The sequence below is a fragment of the Melanerpes formicivorus genome, unplaced genomic scaffold (assembly GCF_026170545.1).
Source record: "Melanerpes formicivorus ecotype bairdi unplaced genomic scaffold, bMelFor1.0.p_v2 SCAF_49, whole genome shotgun sequence".
NCBI lineage: Eukaryota > Metazoa > Chordata > Aves > Piciformes > Picidae > Melanerpes > Melanerpes formicivorus.
The window spans coordinates 3,739,756-3,762,255 of record NW_027142401.1 but is presented as its reverse complement, the minus strand read 5'-3'; the positions used below and the strand labels follow the sequence as shown (position 1 = coordinate 3,762,255).

The following is a 22,500-nucleotide window of genomic DNA, read 5'->3' as shown; positions in this document are numbered from 1 at the left end:
CCCAGTAAAGAACAAGGTGGAATTCTAAACGAGTTCAAATGTGGAGTGATTCTTACATGATGGAGACAGAATATTTCAGATTTCAAGTATCTGATTCTAAGCTAGAGACTATTGCTTTTGCAGATTCACTGAAATCCTAATGTTATTTACAGCTGGCACAGATGGCCAGGCTTTCAGAATGTGAGCATTTCTAATACAGCAAGTTACATCTGGCCAGAGAGAAGGGGTAGGGATAACACTGACAGGATAAATAAATACCTCTTCTAAACCAGAGGTGAATTTTATCATTCTGCAAAGGTGCCCAAGGAGCAGACTGGAGATTAAAGATGCATCCTGCTATATAATGAACTTAGAGAGTTTTAAAAGTTTTATTCATTTTGCTTCACTGTGATCCAGGTTTCTGACTTCTCCATCCTCTTTAATACATCTTGCTTTCACACCTTTTGGCTGGCAAACAGATACCCACAGCGATATTCACAGGCAGGGAGCTAGCTGCAAGGCTGCATCTCAACGGCAAATCCCTGCCAATTATGTTCAAACTAATTATAAATCTTTCCTGTAAAATCATAACCCTAGCTGAAAATAATCCACACCCCAAATAGAACACGGGTTACATTTTCAAACAGGCTTTCCCCCAAGGTTAAATTGAAATGTCTTGATTGCGCCTACTCCTTGAAAATAAATGGTCCAATTGCAGCAGGCGGTTTTAGTTTGGTTCATCTAAATTCTAAAAGTGAAGTTCATGCACCTTTACTAAAATGATCAGCGAGAACGAGATGCTCCACGCAGCAATGGCACTTCCAGGAGCTACATGATTCTACAGTAACTATTTCATTCATCTGGTATTGTTACAGAGTGTAAATCAGGATTCATAAATGATCAGTTTGTATCCTTTGGGAGGGAGGGATTACATGTAAATAATCCCTTTAATGTACGCATCGCCTCTAAGCATTTCACACAGCAATAAATTGGTAAACTGAATTTGAGCAATTAAGAAATTAAATGAAACTAATAAAATGTGTATTTTAATATTTCCTGATAGTTATTTGGGGATTAGTGAATATGAAAGCAGCCACTCTCCTTCTGGAGGAAGGTAAACTGCAGCACTTTGATAAACTGTATCTGTCAGCTTTTCGCTACTGTATTTCAATCACAGCTCCTCTTTTGAAATACTTCAGCGTATCTTTCCTTCCACGGCTGCATTATTATCTGCGTTAAACTATGAAGTCCAAGCACCCATTTCAAATACGAGTGCCCACAAATCCCATTGCAAATGGTAACAAGAAAAACTACCTCAGAACATGCTTTGTATAAAATGATTAACCCTAAATGTCTGAGGCAGGAAAGGCACCACGACAGCCAGAGCTTCGCATCGCTCCCCTCCTCTGCAGACCCGCATGCTCCCACCTCCCCAGGAAACAGTCATGGTTTGAGGGCAGCCTGGGCAGAAGGGAAATGAGGCAGCCCATGTGCAAAAATAAACTGTTCTAAGAGCAGAAATACAGAAATACATGGGCTTTCTAGAGCAGGGCATTTACCAGACACAGTCCTTGCCTATCTTTACTTGTCTTCAGGAAACAAGCAAGATACACCGATCTGAGAAGCTGATGATGAAGCAAAGTAATGGAAATTTCATTGTAATAAGACAAGCACCAACAGCAAGGTTCACAGCCACAGCTACCAGGCCTGGGGAAACAGGATTTTATTTGCTCAAACTGAAATTTTGCATACATTGCATTAAGGTTCTTAAACCAAACCAAAGAAAGTAGAGAATTTTTTGAATATCATTATAGTTATTTGTTCATTCACTGTTACAAGATAGGGAAGATAAAGCTGTCTCTTCTCAGGGTAGGGACAGTGCTGTAAATATGAAAGACAAACACAAAAATGCAATTACATTTCTGTTTCTGCATATGGAGATCTAAGAAAAGCTACAATCTAATCTGTTCTTACTGCCAATCTTGAGCTGAGCCCAAGATCATTCAAAACAATGCTATGACCCAGCTACACTATGAACTAATATGGCAGTAACAACAGAAATCCCTGAGAAAATCATTGCAACCTTGGATGACAAAAATAGAGAGAAGCCACGAGCAACCTAACACCCTGAAGTGGCAGCTTAACAGTATCCTTCGTTTCAGCCTGCAGGCTAAAAATCTGCAGACTCTAGAAGGAAATACCAGGCTTTGAGAAGACCTCATATAATTGCACAGGTTAGGTCTTGTCATTAGCCAATTTACTCCTCCTCAGATTTATGGCTCTGGGTGTAAGAAAATCTTTGGCACGAAGTGTGAACTTCAGAGATTTTTTTTTTTTCACCCTTCAAATTAATTTATTTTGTACTCACTGGAAGTCAATTCAGCAGCACTTGCTGAGTTTTAGGCTTCTATTTGCTGCTGGGAGAAGCATCCTTTGCAGAATTTCCCAACTCAACAAAACACCATTCATGTGCTTAAATTAAACCCGTGGTGAAGTTTCCTCCAAGTAAATGAGACTAAAATGAATGTTTGGCTGTTTTGCTTAATATCTCTGCACCTCTGAACTGTTTTACTGCCAGCTGACACAACTTACAAAGAGATGTCAACTTTATACCATATGGATTGGATAATTTTAAACTAATTCCTGCAGAAAGAAAATGGCTCATTGGGAAGAGGGAGAGAATGTTTGATAATGCCACCTCTGCAAGTTGCTTGGATGGGGGAAGAAAGTGGGAGAAAAGCCCAAGATACTCTAGCTGACAGCGAAGCCACACAGCTTACATTTTACTTCCATAAGCATTTATAAAAGCACAGCAAAATGAACAACACTGAGCAGCTTGTGTTCCTATCATAATGTATAACATTTCACCACTTCATGTACAATAATACCTCCATGAAAATCAGGCTGTATTACTTCTGCTTCTTTGTACAACACTTTATATGACTAAGAGCAGCAAGTGACAACACGTTCTCCAGTAACTGAGATTGATTATTGGTGCTTCAGCACATCCATAATCATAATGCATGCAGCACAGAGAGATGGAATTATTTTCATACATGGACCTGATTGGTAGAAAAAATGTTTTTTTTCTAACTAAGCTATGTACAGGAGACATGCAATATACTCTAGAGGAATGAGGATTGTGCTAGCTGTCAAGAGGTCCCTAGCTATATCTCTGAGCAAGAGGAGTTATGCATGGTGACTGCATTTGCAACAGTGGTCACCACTATAAAGAATACAAACTTACTATTGGTTGCCACTACTCTGTACTATCAGAGGCACTATTGTTTTCTACTATTAGTGAGAACCTGGAAGTAGCCTGAGAATTGAGTGTGGTACATAGCCTGGAGAAGAGGAGGCTCAGAGGAGATCTTATTGCTGTCTACAACTATGTGAAGGGAGGTTGTAGCCAGGTGGGGCTTGGTCTCTTCTCCCAGGCAACCAGCACCAGAACAAGAGAACACAGTCTCAAGCTGCTCCAGGGGAGGTTTAGGCTGGATGTTAGGAAGAAGTTCCTCCCAGAAAGAAAGATTGGCCATTGGAATGTGCTGCCTAGGAAGGTGCTGGAATCACCATCACTGGAAGTGTTTAGGAAGAGACTGGATGGGGCACTTGGTGCCATGGTTTAGTTGATTAGATGGTGTTGGGTGATAGGCTGGACTTGATGATCTCAGAGGTCTTTTCCGACCTGGTTAATTCTATTCTAGTCTATTCTACATGGCAGAAAGTATGGCCGTGGTAGGTCTGGATTTTATTACAGTAATATTGGTTTTACAGCTGGTTAACTGTATGGACTTCAAAAGAATTGCTGCAGGTTCTTATTAATGAAGTGGAGTGTGGGCCTGGATCTGCTTACAGCAGTAAGAAACTGCAGATACTTTGGCAGAGAAACCAGTTAGCAATTTCCAAACAACTCAGAGGACTTCATATTTTAAAGAAGTTATGCCATAAGATCCTGGAAGTTATAAACATATCTGAGATTTTAGAATGTCATATTGGGTAACTTTGCAGTTTGGCGAGTAAAGTTACTATTTTGAAGCTCAGGTGACTCTTCTAAATCATTGTATCCTGTGGGAGAAATGGAAACAAGGAATAATTTGTCTTTTTGAACAGGCACGTCAATAGCCTTTGCCGTTCTCCCAGTAGTGAGCAATATTGAAACAACAAAAGCTGGTGTTAAAGCAAATCTAATTTGTATAAATGGATAAACAGCTTCAAGACTGGAAATGGACAGTGCACTGTAAACTCCTTAATGCTTAACGAATGATTAAGGAGTGATTACTTAGATACTTCTTAGGGTGAAATACAGTGACAAATAGCTCAGCAATAGAAAAAGCAGCAATATATCTATGACATATTGGATTTTTCTGTATCAGGATTAATACATCAAATTGTGGATAGTTGAAAAAGCATTTATATCATCTATTTTCTGTGTATTTCATGTTTTTCTAGATAATAAACTCCAAGTAAGCCATAAAAGGAAGATGAGAGGTGAAGTATGGAATGCAACAAGACCATGGGCACATTGTACTACAACTTACAAAACAATATACCAATAAGAAACTGCAATACAATGCACCATGGTATCACAATTAGAATAGGTTTTCCTCTGAACTAATGAGTATCATAGCCCATAACTAGTTCATAACTTTTCTATATCACAGGTTTCTACTGAATATCAGACTGCTTTGCAGAAATGCTATCTGCTCTCCCTATCCATCATATTTTAAAATTTGCTTCATGTATCTCAAGGGCAGACAGAAAAATTAAAAACCTCTCTGAAGTAAGTTTTGAATATAGTAGTAGAGAGAGTAGAAGGAAAAACTTCTCTTCAATGTTAAACAGGAAAGAAAAGTCACAGTATCACAGTATCACCAAGGTTGGAGGAGGCCTCGAGGATCATCGAGTCCAACCTGTCACCACAGACCTCATGACTAGACCATGGCACCAAGTGCCACGTCCAATCTCCTCTTGAACACCTCCAGGGATGGGGACTCCACCACCTCCCCTGGGCAGCCCATTCCAATGACCAATGACTCTCTTGGTGAAGAACTTTCTCCTCACCTCAAGCCTAAACCTCCCCTGGCGCAGCTTGAGACTATGTCCCCTTGTTCTGGTGCTGGTAGCCTGGGAGAAGAGACCAACCCCTTCCTGGCTACAACCACCTTTCAGGTAGTTGTAGAGGGCAATGATGTCTCCCCTGAGCCTCCTCTTCTCCAGGCTAAACAATCCCAGCTCCCTCAGCCTCTCCTCATAGGGCTTGTGTTCAAGGCCTCTCCCCAGCCTTGTTGCCCTTCTCTGGACACGTTCAAGTGTTTCGATGTCCTTCTTAAACTGAGAGACCCAGAACTGGACACAATACTCAAGGTGCAGCCTAACCAATGCAGAGTCCAGGGGCACAATGTCTTCCCTGCTCCTGCAGTCTTTCAATTACTGTACACACATACATATACATGCAGCAGCATAAGTTACCCCACTCACTCCTCCACCCCCCCAAAAAAAATTCCATGAAATTACAACAATTTTCATTAAGCTGTTGACATCAGTGGAAACACTTTCAATTTAGTCCAGTGTGGGAATACAGAATGAGATTCAAATTTACCTTTCAGGCAACATTATAAGAAAAGTCTTTGCAGCGTCTCCCCAAAGGCCAAGGTCAACTTTTCAAAAGCAGCCTTTGATTCTGGATGCTCAGCCTGAGACAGCTCTTTTGAAAAATTTGCCATGGATATAAAATCCTTAATACCTTTATGTTAGGCAGTTATCAACCAGAGATTTTTTCTACTGGGAGGGAGTGGCGGCTTGTAGCTTTCTGCAGCAGACAAAAAGTGGCACCTATTCTAGGCAAGGCAGCTAAGACTAGCACAGGGTATTAAACAGATAGCTTTGGACACTGGCTTTTGCTCAGCTCAGCTCCCATTTTCTCTTGTACCTTTGTTTTTATTTTCTCTTCATCTTGTACAGAGATTGCCCACGGCAGTTCTTTGCAACCCTATATAACCTCAGAATGAAGGAATTAAAGTTCTTTGTGCAAGCCTCTGTGACCCTGTGCCAAGCTGAAAGGGGACCTCTTCCAATGTCCTAAAGATCTTGCAGTCTAAAACCTGAGTGAGATTATGGTTTTGTGTGAGGAGGTGTCTAAATTAAGCCAGATGCTCTTATGGCTTCTGTCCTGAAGAGTGATATCAGGATGGATTTCACCAGGTATGTAGAAGGAAATTGGGGTACAGGCTAAAAGCTCAAATTTCAGAGTTTTCTCAAACTGCTTTCTAAGAATACATTTTGCATTTTACAAAATTGAGTAACAGTAGAAAAACTTCTGCTGATCCTTTTGGGAAAGGGAAGAGATTTCTCATTCATTTTTCCTTATCCACTGTGGAAAATATTCCCAGAACTCCGATCTGCTTTTTTTGTTTTGTTAAAAGATTATTCCTGTTGCATTTCAAGCCTGAGCATTCTCTTTCTCAAGTCATTCACATGTCTTCTCTATTTCCCATCTTGAATTCTGTCTCTTTCTTTCAATCTCCTTTTGTCTCCCTCTGGAAAACTCTATCTTTTTTTTTTCTTGCTACTGAGAACTGGAGGTCACTCCAAGTTTGAAAGCCACAAAGGACTTATGTGGATGCAGGAACAGAAAAAAAAATATTACTACATTCAAATGTAACAGCTGAGAGGTGAGAGCAAAAGATAACTGCTGAGACACTTAGCTTCAATTTCATCAGAGATGATGAAGACAGGAAAATAAGAGCAAATCAAAAAAAAGAAATAAAACAGGCAAAGTCTAAAGCTTCAGAGAAACGCAGGAGTTATGTATGATACAAACAATCAGATATTGTCTGCAAATACCCTCCTCTTAAAAGAGATCAGTCATATGGATCACTGAGGTGTTAGAAGAATACTTGCCACAGTCAGTGTTACAGGATGCTCAAATGTGTAGGCAGAGCAGGACATGCTGACTGTTTTGGCTGTCTTTAGAAGCACTTTTTGTGCTCTTCCTTCTACGCTATCTTAGCCATCTACCCACAGTGCAGTAACCTAAACATTGTGCGTCGGGTAAATAGATTAAGTTATGTCTTTTTAATCCTTTCATTGGTTTATATTGGCCCTGCATCACTCCCTGCTGTGAGTACTCATATGTCTACATGACTAATGGAAGGAATGCAGACAGATGACCCAGTGCATTGGGGTGTCCTCTGGGTACCCTGTATCCTGCCACATTCAGTTCAAGCCTTGCATTTCATATGCTACTCCTTCTAAATGCAGCATTAATGTTAAATCATGACAATCTACATTAAGATTTATTGAGGCTGGATTTACCACTTCACTTTGTCAAGGCCTGCTAATATAAGAGTTTTCAAACTTGATACCACATTTACAACAGCATTACCTCATTGTCAGCAATCAGGGAGTCCTTTCCAAACATTCTGGAGCATCCTTTTCTCATCATACCTCTTATCCTGAGATCCACTCACAACGTTTGGAAGTAGAAATCGCCTGTTGCCTTCTACTGTAGAATAAATTACCTTCTTTCACAAAACCCCTTTATTCTTGAAGAAGAGTAAATCCAGCTTAGCACTCCTTTTGCTTTCCAGCAACCAAATGAATGACCTTGTTTAAATTACTGTTATAGTTTTAAAAATGTAGCATTTACAGTATTTGAGTAATGTGACTTCTGTTGTTTTACTTATGAATATCAATTTCAGCACAAAGATACCACTTCTGCTTTACTCTTCTTTTTGTGGTGAATGCTCATTAATATTGGCTTTTAGACAAGCCACAGCAGGCACTACATAAAATACTGCTGAAGGTGTAAAAAAGACCTTGTCATACTATGTAGCAACACAATGCCAACAAGGATGAGAATGGAGTATTTCTTTCTGAACGTTAGTCCTTACTCACATTGATCTCCACAGGAGTTTTATCATCAGAAATCAGCATGCTTTCAATCAGACCTTTTAACAGTAAGCTTTGGAGCTCCCAACTCACTGTAAACAGTGAGAAAAAATATCCTTCAAAACTTATTGATGTGCAAAGAGTTGTGCTTCCTACTCCCTTCTTTTTGTCCAGTAGAAACAAGAGTGGGAATCACTGATAACACTTAAGGTAGCTCCCTGACCTCCACCATCTACGTGAAAACACTTCCCTCAAACACAAAGATGGAACAAACACCTGCAGGAGTTTAAAATTGTTCACAGAATCACAGAATGTTAGGGGGTGGAAGGGACTTCGAAAGATCATCCAGTCCAACCCCCCTGCCAGAGCAGAATCACCTCCACCAGATCACACAGGAATGCATCCAGGCAGGTGCTGAACATCTCCAGAGAGGGAGATATACTTCTACACGTTCTAAAAAAAAAAGTTGCACTTAATTTTTTCTGTCTTGTGGAGTAGTCCAAATTGAACAGAACCAAGGTTAATTATGGAGCTATATCAAGACACTTTTATTTGGGGGAAAAATGCTGAAGGGACAAAGTAGCCAAAAATTCCAAATTGCAAACATATAAATCAAGTAGAGACACAAGAAGCCCAAGGTGCATAGATGCCTTTGACTTTAATGGAACAGAACACAGAAAGCCTTTCATATTAAAGCATTTAGTAGGTTAACTGGACTAAACAGTACTATTGTATTCAAATGTGACACCTGTTAAGCATTCAGAAGTAACTCAAACATTGCATTGGATACAATGCTGTGATTCTGTGGTAGTGGCCTTTTAAAAAAAAGTATTTGTTTTATTTCCTCATATAATGCTCTGTTAAAGTGCCCTAGAAACAGAATCACTGAATAGTAGGCCTTGGAAGGAAACTCTCAAGACCATCTAGTCCAATCCCCCTGCTGAAGCAGGTTCACTGAAAGCAGGTTGCACAGGATTGTGTCCAGGTGGGTTTTGAATATCTACAGGCAAGGAGAATCAGACAGCTTCCTGGGCAGCCTGTTTTCAGTGCTCCATCAGCCTCAAAGTAAAGAAGTTTTCCCTCGTATTCAGATGGAACTTCCTGTGTTCAAGTTTATGCCGATTGTTCCTTGTCCTTTCACTGGGCACTACTGAGAAGTCCAGCCTCATCACCTTGATGCTCCCTTTATATATTTACAATCATTGATAAGATCATCTCTCAGTCTTCTCTTCTCCAGGATACACAGTCCCAGGTCTTTCAACCTTTCCTCATAAGACAGACACCTCATGTCTCTCATCATCTTCACAACCCTTTACTAGACTTGTCACTCTTGAACTGAGTTGTCCAGAACTGGACGCAATACTCACTGGGGCAGAGTAGAAAGGGAAGTGAATCTCCCTTGACCTGCTGGACACACTTTTCTTAATGTGCCCCAGGATACCATTGGCTTTCTTGTCTACAAGATCACATTGCTAGGTCATGGTGAATGTGAAATACACAGACCCCAGCTTTTTCTTTTCTAACACTGGCACTAGTTCACGCTCATTCTTACTCAGTAGTTTACAGTGTGTTTATGTATGCAATGATATAGTTACAAAGCTGTAATGAACTATCCAAGAGCATGTGCATCACCTTCTGCTGCAGTGTTTGAGTTCTGAAGCCAAGTTAGCCTGATCATCAATGTAAATAAAGGAACAAACAAACCTGTTTGGAGTAAGTTTTATCAAATACTCTACAGATTGTGATAGATAGGTTTGGGTTGGATAAGAAAAAAGGAGATCCATCTGCTGTGCCATCAATTAAAGGAAGGAGGTCTGCAAACACGATGCAGTTGATTGCTCCCTATTAAATACTCAACTTCCAGACATTCACTCGGTGACCTGGGAGCGTGTATATTCTCCTAACCCTGACACTTCTGCTTGGCAGCCATGTTATTTTATTAGCAGAGTGTCAGCGAACTGGATGTGTTGCTTTGAATTTCATCCATTATCCACTGTATTTATTATGAGAGCAGTATCTCACAGAACAATTTAGAGTACTGACTTGACCTACTGAGGCAAAAAAGGAAGGAAAGCAACAAAGCTTTAATAAATATCTGCGTAACGTCTTGGGGTGTCAGAAAACGCCCAGTTCACACAGGACGAACGTGAGACACTTCACTGGTAGTTACGACGCTTCACTTACTTATCTGATCTGGTTCACTAACTAATTTTGCAATTTCTCCCAGCAAACACACAATGAGTCTTAGCTTACCACACCCTTTCACTTAGCTTGGAACATCTACAGAAAATCAAAATTACAACTAACAAAAAAAAGGAAAAAAGAGAGAAAACTTATCAAATGTAAAATTAGATTAAGAGTCAATCAAAATCCAACTGTGAATTTATCATTTCAATGAATTTCAATGAATGGTTTAAAATCTGTTTGAAATCTATTTGAAAATGAATATGTAATAATACAGACATATCTCTTTTTCAAAGCTAGTATTGTCAGATGTATTCCGTGCATTATAATTCATGAACAGGGTAGATGACTATTTGAGGAGTATTAAAATGAGCTGACTTTTCAATACAAGTGTCTTGACAATAAGTTTTTCTATTCTTGGCAATTCAGAAATGTAGACAATTGTGCTAGAAAAATAATATGTATTGTAATATTCATTGTACAGTAGTAGTATAGTAAGTGGCAATTCTGGACATTACAAGAGACACAAGGATTATTTTCTGTGATTGCACAGAGAATACTTGGATTTCTTATGAAGCTTTTGCATTGGAAATGAGATTCATCAGTCTGAACAGGGCAGGGTTAGAGCCCTTAGCAACATGCTTATTTTGTAGAAGGTCACTCAATAATAACTTCCTCTGCCCTCCAAGCTTATTAAGACTGACTGGCATATATTAATGAAAACACCTGATTCTCCAACCATAAAACCCAGACAAAGACTTTATTTTAATATTAAGGAAGGAACCCTTAATTAGCAGGGTTTCAAAAATGTCAGCTTCTTCTATTAGCTGTTCTGGTCCATCAAAGCCATAATCCCTACTGTCAAATTTCATCACATGATAGACAGTTTGCTGGCTATCTTTTTTTTTAACTGATCATACTGACAGAAGCTTTTTATTTTGCCATCACATTTAACAAGTTTGCATGCATTTCGTTGTTACATTGCTGATTTTACTCCTTTCAAAGTCTGTCTGTGTCAGCTGAAAGAAGGGGGGGAAAAAAAAATCTAAGGAAACATAAAATATTACATATTGATACACAGACATATAATTAAAGACTTTGGGGGAGATTTCTCATTCATAATATTGATTCTTTTCTAGGGCATGCAAATGTGCTTCTGTGAAAACACAAATAAAAACCAATTGTTCACAGATGAATTCCCATTTCAGGCATGTTAAGAGAAAACAACAACAACAAAAAAAAAAGGAAGAAAGAACAAATGCTTCAAACATTGTGAAGACCTTTGGAAACGCACATTCTTTAGCATTAACCCACAATACACCTGCGTGATACCTGAAATTTCTTCAAGCAGATATTGAATCACAGAATCACCAAGGTTGGAAAGATCATCAAGTCCAACCTGTCACCACAGACCTCATGACCAAACCATGGCACCAAGTGCTTGCACTGCCCTTCAAATGAGAGAAACTATGTCAAATTTTATTCTAACTTAATCCAGGATCTCATTGTTTATTACACATACACGTTCATGGAAAAGCTAACCTATTTATTTTGCTCAAATGAAAGCAATGGTAGGTTACTATCCTGCCACAGACTTCTAAACCCTCTAATCCAGACACTCTCAAGGATACCAGCACACGGGTATTTAGCTCATTTATGTAGCTGTATCTTCTTTAACAAGAAAGATAAATGTTATACAGAATTTGTAGGATGACTGTGCAGAAAGGCAAAGTAAACTCTTACATTCTTTTCATACCTGGTTTACCTTCAAATCTTTCTTTAAAAAGAATTTAGATTTCCTTATTAATTATTTAAGCAACACTGCAAGTATTATAAATGATCAAGTAAAAACAAAGGAGTCTTGGTGTTGAAAATGTCAGGGAATCTGGGTAGGAAAATCGAATTCCCAGTATTCTAGACCAAGGATTTTTGCAGTGGAAGAATAAGGGTAACCTTTTTGTTTTACAGCAGAAGAGAGGCAGACTGAAAAAGAGAAAGATATGCTAGAACTAACAAATGAGATGTACAGGCTTCTGCCAAGAACTGGAGGCAGCAGCAGAAGTCCCAGAAAGTCAAAAGGGAAAGGAAATGGAGGCAATCCAAGGGCATACTGTGAGAGCCTAAAAGAAGTGAAGCAAGAAAAATAAAAGTGTTGGGATCCTTATAGGCTGGTGTCCTGGTTTTGGCTGGGACAGAGTACAATTTCTTCCTAGTAGCTGATACAGTGCTGTGTTTTGGATTCAGGATGAGAATAATGTTGATAACACCCTGACATTTTTAGACGTTGATAAACACTCTTTATATTAAGTCAATTATTAAACTACTTATTTCTTCCCATGAGTTTTACCTGTTTTCCATTCTCCTTCCCATTCTACTGGGGGAGTGTGGGAGGAGGGATGGTGGGGGGGAGGAGTGAGCGAGCAGTTGCATAGTGTTTAGTTGATAGCTGGGGTTAAACCATGGTGGTAAGAGAAAAGTGAGACTGGGGTTGGGTCAGAAGGGGAAAAGTAAAGCAGTGAAGGCTATAGATAACTAAATGATGCAGAAATGGATACAGATGAAATTCTGGATAGTTTCAGACAGAATGCAATTGGACTTAGGGAGAGCCAACTTGTATAGTGAATATTATGGAAGATGTGGAGATGAAACCAAGATAGTGAATCTGGATAACGGGATGAGAGTGTATTTTAAGTTGTGAGAGAGAAAGAATAGGTAAAAAATATTTTATGCATGTACTTTTTCAATATTCAGCACTACTGAAGAGCAGACAGGAGGAAGAAGGTTCTGCAGCCTGAGTGATGCACACTGACTGCAAAGAGTACCTGGTTCTAAAGATAAAAGACATCCTGAAAGCTTGGTGATGTTTTTTTTGTCTGAAATTCCCTCAGTGTCTGCATGTTGCATCACCTAATACATGTAAGGAAATAGTAGGCCAAAAGTTCATTTCTGCTTAGACTGAGATATGGGCAAGAAATGCAGAAGGAGGCAATTGAGATACAACTGCAAGGCTTAGTAAGAATGGAAATACTCAGAATCAGGATGAAAAAAATCTGAGACTCAGAATTATGGAGGCCTATGGGAATCTTTGCAAGAGATGAGAAACAGTGAAAATGAAGCTGAACTCAATGGATCAGCAGGGATATGACCACTGAGTAACAGAACTGGGGAGGGGAGGAGGGGGCGGGGAGGAAGGAAAGATGTGAAACTTGTGGAAGAGAATGATAAATACAATGTAGACAACAGATCCAATAAAATCAGAATAGCAGAAGACATAGGAATCTGTTAACTGTCTTGCTAGCTATACCTTGGCTATGTAATTCAGCTGATATTTAGTGCAAATAAACATCCATGCCATCTCGGGAAAATAATTCCAGTTCTCCACACTGCGGAATGCTTCCCACTGCTGATAATTGCATAAAAATGTATGTGTTAATCCAGGATCTTTGTAACAATGGCTTTCTGGAGGTAAAAAAAAAAACCCTGTACATATATTTTATCTGCCTTACCTTCCTTTGCTGCCTCCTGAATGCCTGTGGCATTCATTGAATTCACTATGGCAAGTGAAAACTATGTTTCTTAACTGAATTTACAGCTACTTATTCCACCCTTTTTACAGTATCACAGTATCACTAAGGTTGGAAGAGACCTCAAAGATCATCAAGTCCAACCTGTCAACACAGACCCCATGACTAGACCATGGCACCAAGTGCCACGTCCAATCTCCTCCTGAACACCTCCAGGGATGGTGACTCCACCACCTCCCTGGGCAGCCCATTCCAATGGTGAATGACTCTCTCGGTGAAGAACTTTCTCCTCACCTTGAGCCTAAACTTCCCCTGGTGCAGTTTGAGACTGTGTCCTCTTGTTCTGGTGCTGGTTGCTAGAGAGAAGAGACCAACCCCTTCCTAATGGCTTTTAATGGCTTTAAGTGACTGTGAACATTTACTTGTATGATTTTTCCCTAATTCATTTAGAAATGAAAATTCCTGTTCCTTGCCTTTTTGATAATGAATCTAAGGAGTAAAGCAACAGTGAATGGCAACAAGATAAGGCAAGCACATGAAAGTTCAGCTTTCCCTCCAACCTCATCCACTATTCTATACTATAGTATAGAACATACTATAAAAATAGCAAAATGAGAGTAAAAGAATGCTGTATTGGTTTTTGACTTTGAGCAATCTTTTATGCAACAACTAACCTTAGTTTTGAAAACTAAGTTTGTCCTCTACATCCCACTGAAGCTGTTTGTATGACTAAAACATGCATGACCCAGTCACTGATGGGACTCCATTGTAGAGTAAAATGCATAAAAAGTGGCCCTTACTTCAAGCATTTTTAAGAAGTATACATATTTTTTGGGGGGGCTTTTCCCTTTCTCTCTTAATCATTATATTTTTTTTTTCAATATTCTTATATATTAAATAGTTCCTTTGCTTTCATTTTTCCTCATCTCCCCACAGCTAATACATTCCTGTGACTGTCCTACAAAACAAATCATGAGGGTCTTTTTGCTACTTCTTTGAACAGTCATGGCTGCTCTGTTGGAATCCAGCATCTATCTTCTACAGATCTCATTCTGAACATGGTGTCAGCACTATGGCTACAATATAGGAACATAAAAAAGAAGGAGGAAGGGAAAAAGAGCAAGAGTGGCTTCTCTGTTTGACAGGAATCAGATATTATGCTTGTGCCTATGGCTAATATCTGAGAATGTCCAAGAACTGGAATGTGTTGCTACCCATTGCTGTGAAGAGTCATGTAACAATCACATAAAAGGGGAAGACTTGGAGTACCTAAAATACCAATTAAGAAATTCTTCTGTGCTTCTCTTTATGGTTGCCATGGTTGAGAAATATTGTCAGGCTTTGACAGCATTTTACGTCCATGAAGAATGAAGCATGTTTTATGGAAAAAAAATTAGCATGGACAAACATTTTCTTGCCCCTATATGGTTTTAACTTTGTGTCCCAATACCAGATAGGAATCCCTGATATGGCTTAAAATGTCTCAAAGGGGTCATAATGGAACACTGAGAATAGAATAGAATTAACCAGGTTGCAAAAGACCTTCAAGATCATCATGTCCAACCTATCACCCAACACCATCTAATCAACTAAGCCATGGCACCAAGCGCCCCATCTAGTCTCTTCTTAAACACCTCCAGTGATGGTGACTCCACCACCTCCCTGGGCAGCCCATTCCAATGGCAAATCACTCTTTCTGTGAAGAACTTCTTCCTAACACCCAGCCTAAACCTCCCCTGGTGCAGCTTGAGACTGTGTCCTCTTGTTCTGCTGGTGGTTGCCACCAACCTGAGCTTCTTGTTGAATGTGGTGAGTGATGGCCTTTGCATTGCTTGTTCTCTCTGCTTGGCCATTGGCTGGGACCAACCCACAACAACTGTTTTTTTCCATTCTATTAACAGGCTAGAATTTTTGCCTAGTAATCAGGCCAAGGGACTGGAAGCCTGCACTGGCAGCTTTCTGAATATGAATTACTGTGATCACTTCATACACCTTAGTTAAACCTACAATGACTTATACTCCTTTCATGTCAGCACCATGCTACACTACTATTTTCTTTATGGAGTACATCCCCATCTATTCCCTTTACTCTTTGTTTATGGGTCTGCTGTCTATGAACCTGTCTAATCCATTTTTGCACAGGTGGACACACATCAATGCCAGAGCAAAAATATCTATTTTTAACTGATCTCCTGCTAAATAAATTTTTCAGTTGGTACAAATTAACTGAGAAATTCCATTGTTTCTTCTTCAGAGCAATATACTTCTGTGGGTTGAAATGGTCAGTCTTTCACTGACAGGCAAGAAAATTCAGAACTCTTCAGCTGGAAAAGAGCTTTATATTAGCCAACTGCAAAAATCTGCCTGCTGGCAAGGTAAGCTATTCTATTTGTATGTAGTGTGCACAATTAATACCAATGTATTTGGACAAATTTGTGCTGCAAATAAAGCTGTGGCCTTTCCTTGCCAAAAACCAGAGTGCAACATTGAGCATCTTGGGAACGGATGGGAAATGATAAATGACAAAATATACTGCTTTAAAGAAACAGTAAATCACTGAATTTATGAGACAGGGAATTAGGTTCAATGATAGTTCAGAATGACATTTTGTTCCTTGCCTTTTCTATTACTGTAGTAAAGAACTAAAGGACGCTAAACGAGATCTTGATGTAAATAGCTAATTAGCCCTCTGCAGTCCAAAAATTGCCCATAAACCACATCCACCCATGTAGAGTTTCTACTGAAAGTGCAATAAAATTCTTACATCTCAGACTTCATAGGAGTTTAGATTGCATTGACAGTCCAACATGCTAGGTAGCTCAAAATATTAAATATATTGCTAAGGATATACAAACCTTCCATTGCCTTTTACAAAATTGGTTTATATTTTTATACTTCTCTGCAAAAGGTTCTTCACTCCATTGTAAGGTTCTCCTGTAAGTGTTTTTACACACTGAACATATAAAAACTCACTTTTCAAAAGAAAGTAGAACCTTGATGACAGAATCTGTACAACACGTGTGCAGCTCTTATATCTTTCCTACATACAAAGCTCTTTTAATGTTTGGCTGGTTGGATTTTATTTTAGCACTTGGAAGCACACAGGCACAGACACACATACAGTGTCTGCTTTGGAGATGAGTTAGTGCACAAAAGAATCTTCATCTGCATTGTTATCAATTAAATTGCCATCAGTACTGTAGGCACCTCTGGCAGGGTTCCAGGCTCCAAAGAGGTTGGATCGAGTTGCAGTCCTAGAAATAAGGGTCAAACTGACTCTGACCTCTGCAGTATTGATAGAAGCCCTATATAAATCACTGGATATATAAATATTTATTTATCAACAGTTGGCTGGTCAACAGCATGGTGTGGTCTGCACATTTTTCATAAAGCAGATGGCTTACATTTTCTGAACTCAAGGCAAAAGTCAACACTACACGACACTCGGTATTTAACAGGATTGGATTTTTACTACTGATATGCCATAATCATCATTTTCCACAAAACAAACCAGTCAATTCCTATCTGGGGGACCATTCTTACATTCTTACACTCATCTAAAGAAAAAAAAATGAACATCTGAAATGAACTGCACAAGAGCTCATCACGCTGACATACTGTGATCTATCCTAAATTCAAGAGTGCTTTGCTAACATTATGTTATCTGTGCCAGCTTCACAAAACTATTACAGTTTCACTTTTTCTTTGTGTCTGCAGCGGTTCCCCATCGCCCTGATAAGTGGGCAACCATTTCGTTTCTTGTCTGCACAGATAGAGCTGTGAAGGAGAATTAGATTTCAACATTTATGTAAGGGAGATTAATTGATTGATTAGATTATTAATTAAAGTTTCCATTAAATTCTCTTTTTTTAAAAAAAAGCACAGGATTGTGGATCCCTAGGGTTCTTTCTAACCCTTGAAATCATAAACAAGAGAATGCATAACTAAACACTGTATCTTATCTTGTGAAGAATAATTAAGCCAGTGGATGCATCGCTACGAAATAAAACATTTTTCCTTCCAAAATATTCTTTTATTATTATTTTTCCTCTACAAAACACAGGAAAGAGACAGAGTTTTTGTGTTTCCCCCCCTACTGCAATAGAAGAAAGGCCAAGAATACCTTGATTTAAACATATACATGTATGTATGTATGCCTGTTTGCACATATCTCTGCATGTTATTCACTGTTAAGAAAAGCAAAAGAAGTGAAAACATGACTTATGTTGTGTTAGATTTGAACTGAGGTGTTCTGCCTAGAACTTCCAGCCACATAATGTTTCAGAGATCTGTGGAAAAATAAAAACAGCGAGTGGCCTTTTAGGTAACCCATAATTAAAAGCAATTTTGAGCTGTCTTTTCAGGGAAGCTACCCAGGGGAAGTATTTGCTACCTGTTTGACCTTCACAATTGTGAGTCCTTGGCAGTGTCAGCGACCCTCTGAACTGAATTCAAAACTAATCTCTAACAGAAAAAGAGAAACAGAATTCATGCAAATCATATTAATTCCAACATTTCCCCAGTGAGCTGGGTATAAACTACAGCCTAATTAAATATTTTTTAACGATGTGAGTAATTTTTGCCAAGGGGCGGATTCAGGGGAAAATTTAATATGAGATCACAAAAGCTGTTCCCAGCGTTGATTCTGTAAATTAATGACTATCTGCCTTATGATAAAAACATGCTGCCAAGAATGAAAATGAAGTCAGCAAAGCTTGCTCTATTTGTCTAACAACCAAATATACAGAATGCAAAACTTTAAAGGATGTGGAAAATTTCCGTTGTCTGTACGATGTATTCCTGATAAAGATGCATGACATTGACAGCGGAAAGCCGCTCTATATTATAAGCAGAGTTTCAACCCTCATTACTTATCATTAATATAGTGTTAGCTAGTGTTATGAACGTCAGTGATACAGTGCCAAGCACCAACATCAAGATCCTGAAAGGTATTTCTTTCTCTGTGGGTAGGATAATGCGCTGCGACCATTTCGTAAGCTGCCCAAGACACGATGAATGCTGCACAACTTCTCAGAGTTGCTCGCAACTATCCATCCATCTTCCCAAACATTTAATGAGACCTTTTCACTGTAGTATCTAGGCACCAATCTTAAGTGCTTGTCAGGCAGAAAAGCTCATTAAAGCACTGTTATTAGTGTTTTCAAATAATAAATGCAAAAAAACATTAAAACTATGTTAAAGAAAAAACTGTGTAAAGAGACAGGAATTATTGATGCATCAGCCTGGCCAGGCTTTTTATCATGATCTGGAAATTAAACAGCAAGCCTTATGTGACTGAGATGCTGCTTCATACGGTATTAGATCAGACAGTGAAAATATTCAAATGCAAAATCCTCTTTAACCAATAAAGGACTCCTTGCACTTTGTTTCATCTCATGCTAACCTAACTGGAAACAAGACATACAGTTAACACCAAGGAGTTACAAAGCATCACCAGGTGACAGGTGACTAGGACTTTGGGAGCAGCCTGGTCAAGAGGCCAGCCCATTGCAAGGACTTTGCAGCCTTATTTATTCAAATTTGTGCCATGGCTGGCCATTGAGACCAAATTTACAGCTTTTCAATTAGAAGGTCATTCTGTGCTAACTAGTAAGCCATTGCCTTATTATAATCATAAAATTAGTGAGAAAAGACTTGCATGAATAATACGAAGGAGCCTATCTGAAAGGTGAAGAGGTGCTGTTTTCTTATTTCATCAGAGAGGAGAATAAAGCTTGGTGTTTCGAAGCAAACATTTTGCTTGTAGTCAAAGAGCCTCTTAGGAAAGAAACACTTTACAATTTTTCTCTACTTCAGAAAAATAAATTGGTCATTTTCTTTAAATTAACCCTGACAGATGAAAGGACAGTTTATGACTGCTGAACAGCATAACTTAGGGCACAGCTTTACATGATGCAAAATCTATGGGTCAGATTTTAGGTTTCCAAGCACTGCAACAAGACTTCTATATTTTTCAATTTGAGCTTAGTCATATTACTTCTTCTTCTAACCATAGTAACATTATGTAAGGTTTTAAAAGTAGAATAGAACAGACCAAGTTGGAAGAGACCTTTATGATCATCACGTCCAACCCATCATCCAACACCATCTAATCAACTAAACCATGGCACCAAGCACCCCATCAAGTCTCCTCCTAAACACCTCCAGTGATGGTGACTCCACCACCTCCCTGGGCAGCCCATTCCAATGGGCAATCACTCACTCTATGAACAATTTCTTCCTAACACCCAGTCTACACCTCCCCTGGCACAGCTTGAGACTGTGTCCTCAACAATAAGCCAGGGAATCAGTTAATATCAACTATATCTTAGGATACTTGTGAATTTGATAGCTGGAAACTGAGAATGTCATTGAGGCTTCAGTGTGTCTGTGAACATACTGCACATTGCTGCACAGAAATGTAAAGCACACAAAGGATGAGGACTGTTGCAAATCCTCTCAAAAGACTGGGAGAAACTACTCAATCTCATACATGGAGCATACATTCTTCCAAGCAGCCATGGAGCTACACAGCATGCACAGAGGAAAAAAAGTACACAAAGCAACACAGATACCAACCCACTAACCAAACCAACCCACCCTAAAAAACAGGCACAAAAATGGGGCACACTTCAGGATTACAAAAACATTCAAACCCACAGAATTTAAAAGGTAATCTATTTAATATAAACCTGGAAATTGTCTTAGTTTCAATTTCAAAGGCATAAATCATCTTTAAGGGAACATTATTTTTTCTCTGATCTGATAATAAGTAATAGGGCTACTAGAACAGGAAAAGAAAGGTAGAGAGCATGACAGTTCTCAGGGGGACCACATAAAGAGAGCTTTGAAACAGTTTAATGCTCACCATTCTCTGTCCTCTGCTCCATGTTCAGGCCACATCCCACTCTCCAAGAACTTTCATAGAATCAACCCGGTTAGAAAAGACCTCAGAGAACATCAAGTCCAACCTATTACCTAATACCTAACACCTCATAACAACTAAACTGTGTCCTCAAGTGCCACAGCCAATCCTTTTTTGAACACCTCCAGGGATGGTGACTCCACCACCTGCCTGGGCAGCCCATTCCACTAGCCAGTTAACTCTTTCTGTGAAGAACTTCCTCGTTTCCAGATTAACTCTCCCTATTTTCAGCAATCACTGATGAACACATGCAGCCAGCTAGAGGCAGCCTTAACCTGCTGTTTCGGCTGACTTATTTGAGTAGTTTAAAGAGGTGCTTTGTCACCCAGTTGAGAGGTTGAAGCCCTTTGCTAATGCAACCCATCTGAACACGTTTCTCCTTATGCCCTCACCTGTTTCATTTGGCAAATGTGGAGGCAATCACTAAGGGGCTTTGTTGTGCATGTGAAATAGTCAGAAAGTTATCCATAGCTCTCCCCAGACCAAAAAGGAAAGTTTCATAGTTTCATTCAGGGTTGGAAGGGACCACAAGGATCATCCAGTTCCAACCCCCCTGCCATGGGCAGGGACACCCTACACTAGATCAGGCTGTCCGGAGCCTCATCCAGCCTGCTCTTAAACACCCCCAGGGACGGAGCCTCGACCACCTCCCTGGACAACCCATTCCAGGGCTTCACCACTCTCATGGGGAAGAACCTCCTCCTCACATCCAGCCTGAATCTCCCCACCTCTAGCTTCATTCCATTCCCCCTAGTCCTATCACCACCTGAGATCCTGAGAAGTCCTTCCCCAGCCTTCCTGTAGGCCCCCTTCAGATACTGGAAGGCCACAATTAGGTCACCTCGGAGCCTTCTCTTCTGCAGACTGAACAGCCCCAACTCCTGAGTACAATGAGAGTGCAGCAGAACATAAAATTCAAGCTCCCCCAAACCACCGAATCTCCTTTTCTGGAGAAGGTAAACAGACAGCAAGTATAAGAATTTATTTTCAACAGATATTGAATAGGATCTTATGAAGATCTTCAGACCATAACAGAGTGTGTGAAATCAGAGCTGATGATGTAACTAACATACAGAGGGAAAGGAAAGCACTATGTGGTCCCTACAGTTTTTGTATTACTCAGCTGCAGCCAAGAGATCCTGTGATTAAAGCATCCTAGTATTTACTGCTATGCTCATCACAAATCCCCAATATACAATCAGTGGAAATTGGGTAAAAACAATTTTAGAAAAGTAATAAAAAGAAAAACCCAGTAGTGTAAGTCAGGGATCTACATCCATTTGAGAATTAGTCAGATCATTTTTAAGCCCTGTGTAACTAAAAATGCACAGCAGAAAATTGTAGTGGTGCACTTCAGTTCGGGAATTGGAAAATAAGAATGTATAATTTCAAGATAAGTCAGGCCCCAGTTCTGTGGGAATGCTAATTCTAGAAAAAACAGTTTGACTAAATAACACATAACAGAAAATAATGCATGAAGAAGTAGGGAAGACAATGAACATGGGTACAAAGTCAAAAGATTGATCTGTAATTGAAGTCCCATTTTTTGGACTTCTTTGGACTTCTGAGAAGAGTTTACCTCAACATGAGGAAGAATTTCTTTGCTGTAAGGGTCGTGGAGAACTAAATAGGCTCTCCGGAGAGGTAGTGGAGTCTCCTTCTATGGAGACTTTCAAGACCCATCTGGATGCGTTGTGTGCGACCTGCGCTACATTCTACAGTCCTGCTCTGGCAGGGGGGTTGGACAGCTGTACTCAATGATCTCCAAAGGTCCCTTCCAACCCCTAACATCCTGTGATCCTGTTATCTAAATACTATGTTTTTATCTCTAACTTTTGCATACTTTTTACAACACAGTCAATTGTTCCTATCTGTGTGCACTTCGTAGAAGTTTTAGGTTTGCCAACATGCATAATTTAACTGCAAGACTTGCAGTAACTGTCTTTGTCTTTAAAGTCCTAGACTCTAGAATCACACAAATAGTACAGAATTGCA

The 22,500-nt window shown here is 39.5% G+C and overlaps 1 protein-coding gene across 1 annotated transcript in view; it reads right to left on the bottom strand.

Moving 5' to 3' along the window:
* NPAS3 (neuronal PAS domain protein 3) overlaps window positions 1-22,500 on the bottom strand; it is a 658,723-nt gene that overhangs the window by 106,586 nt on the left and 529,637 nt on the right. The window lies entirely within an intron of this gene.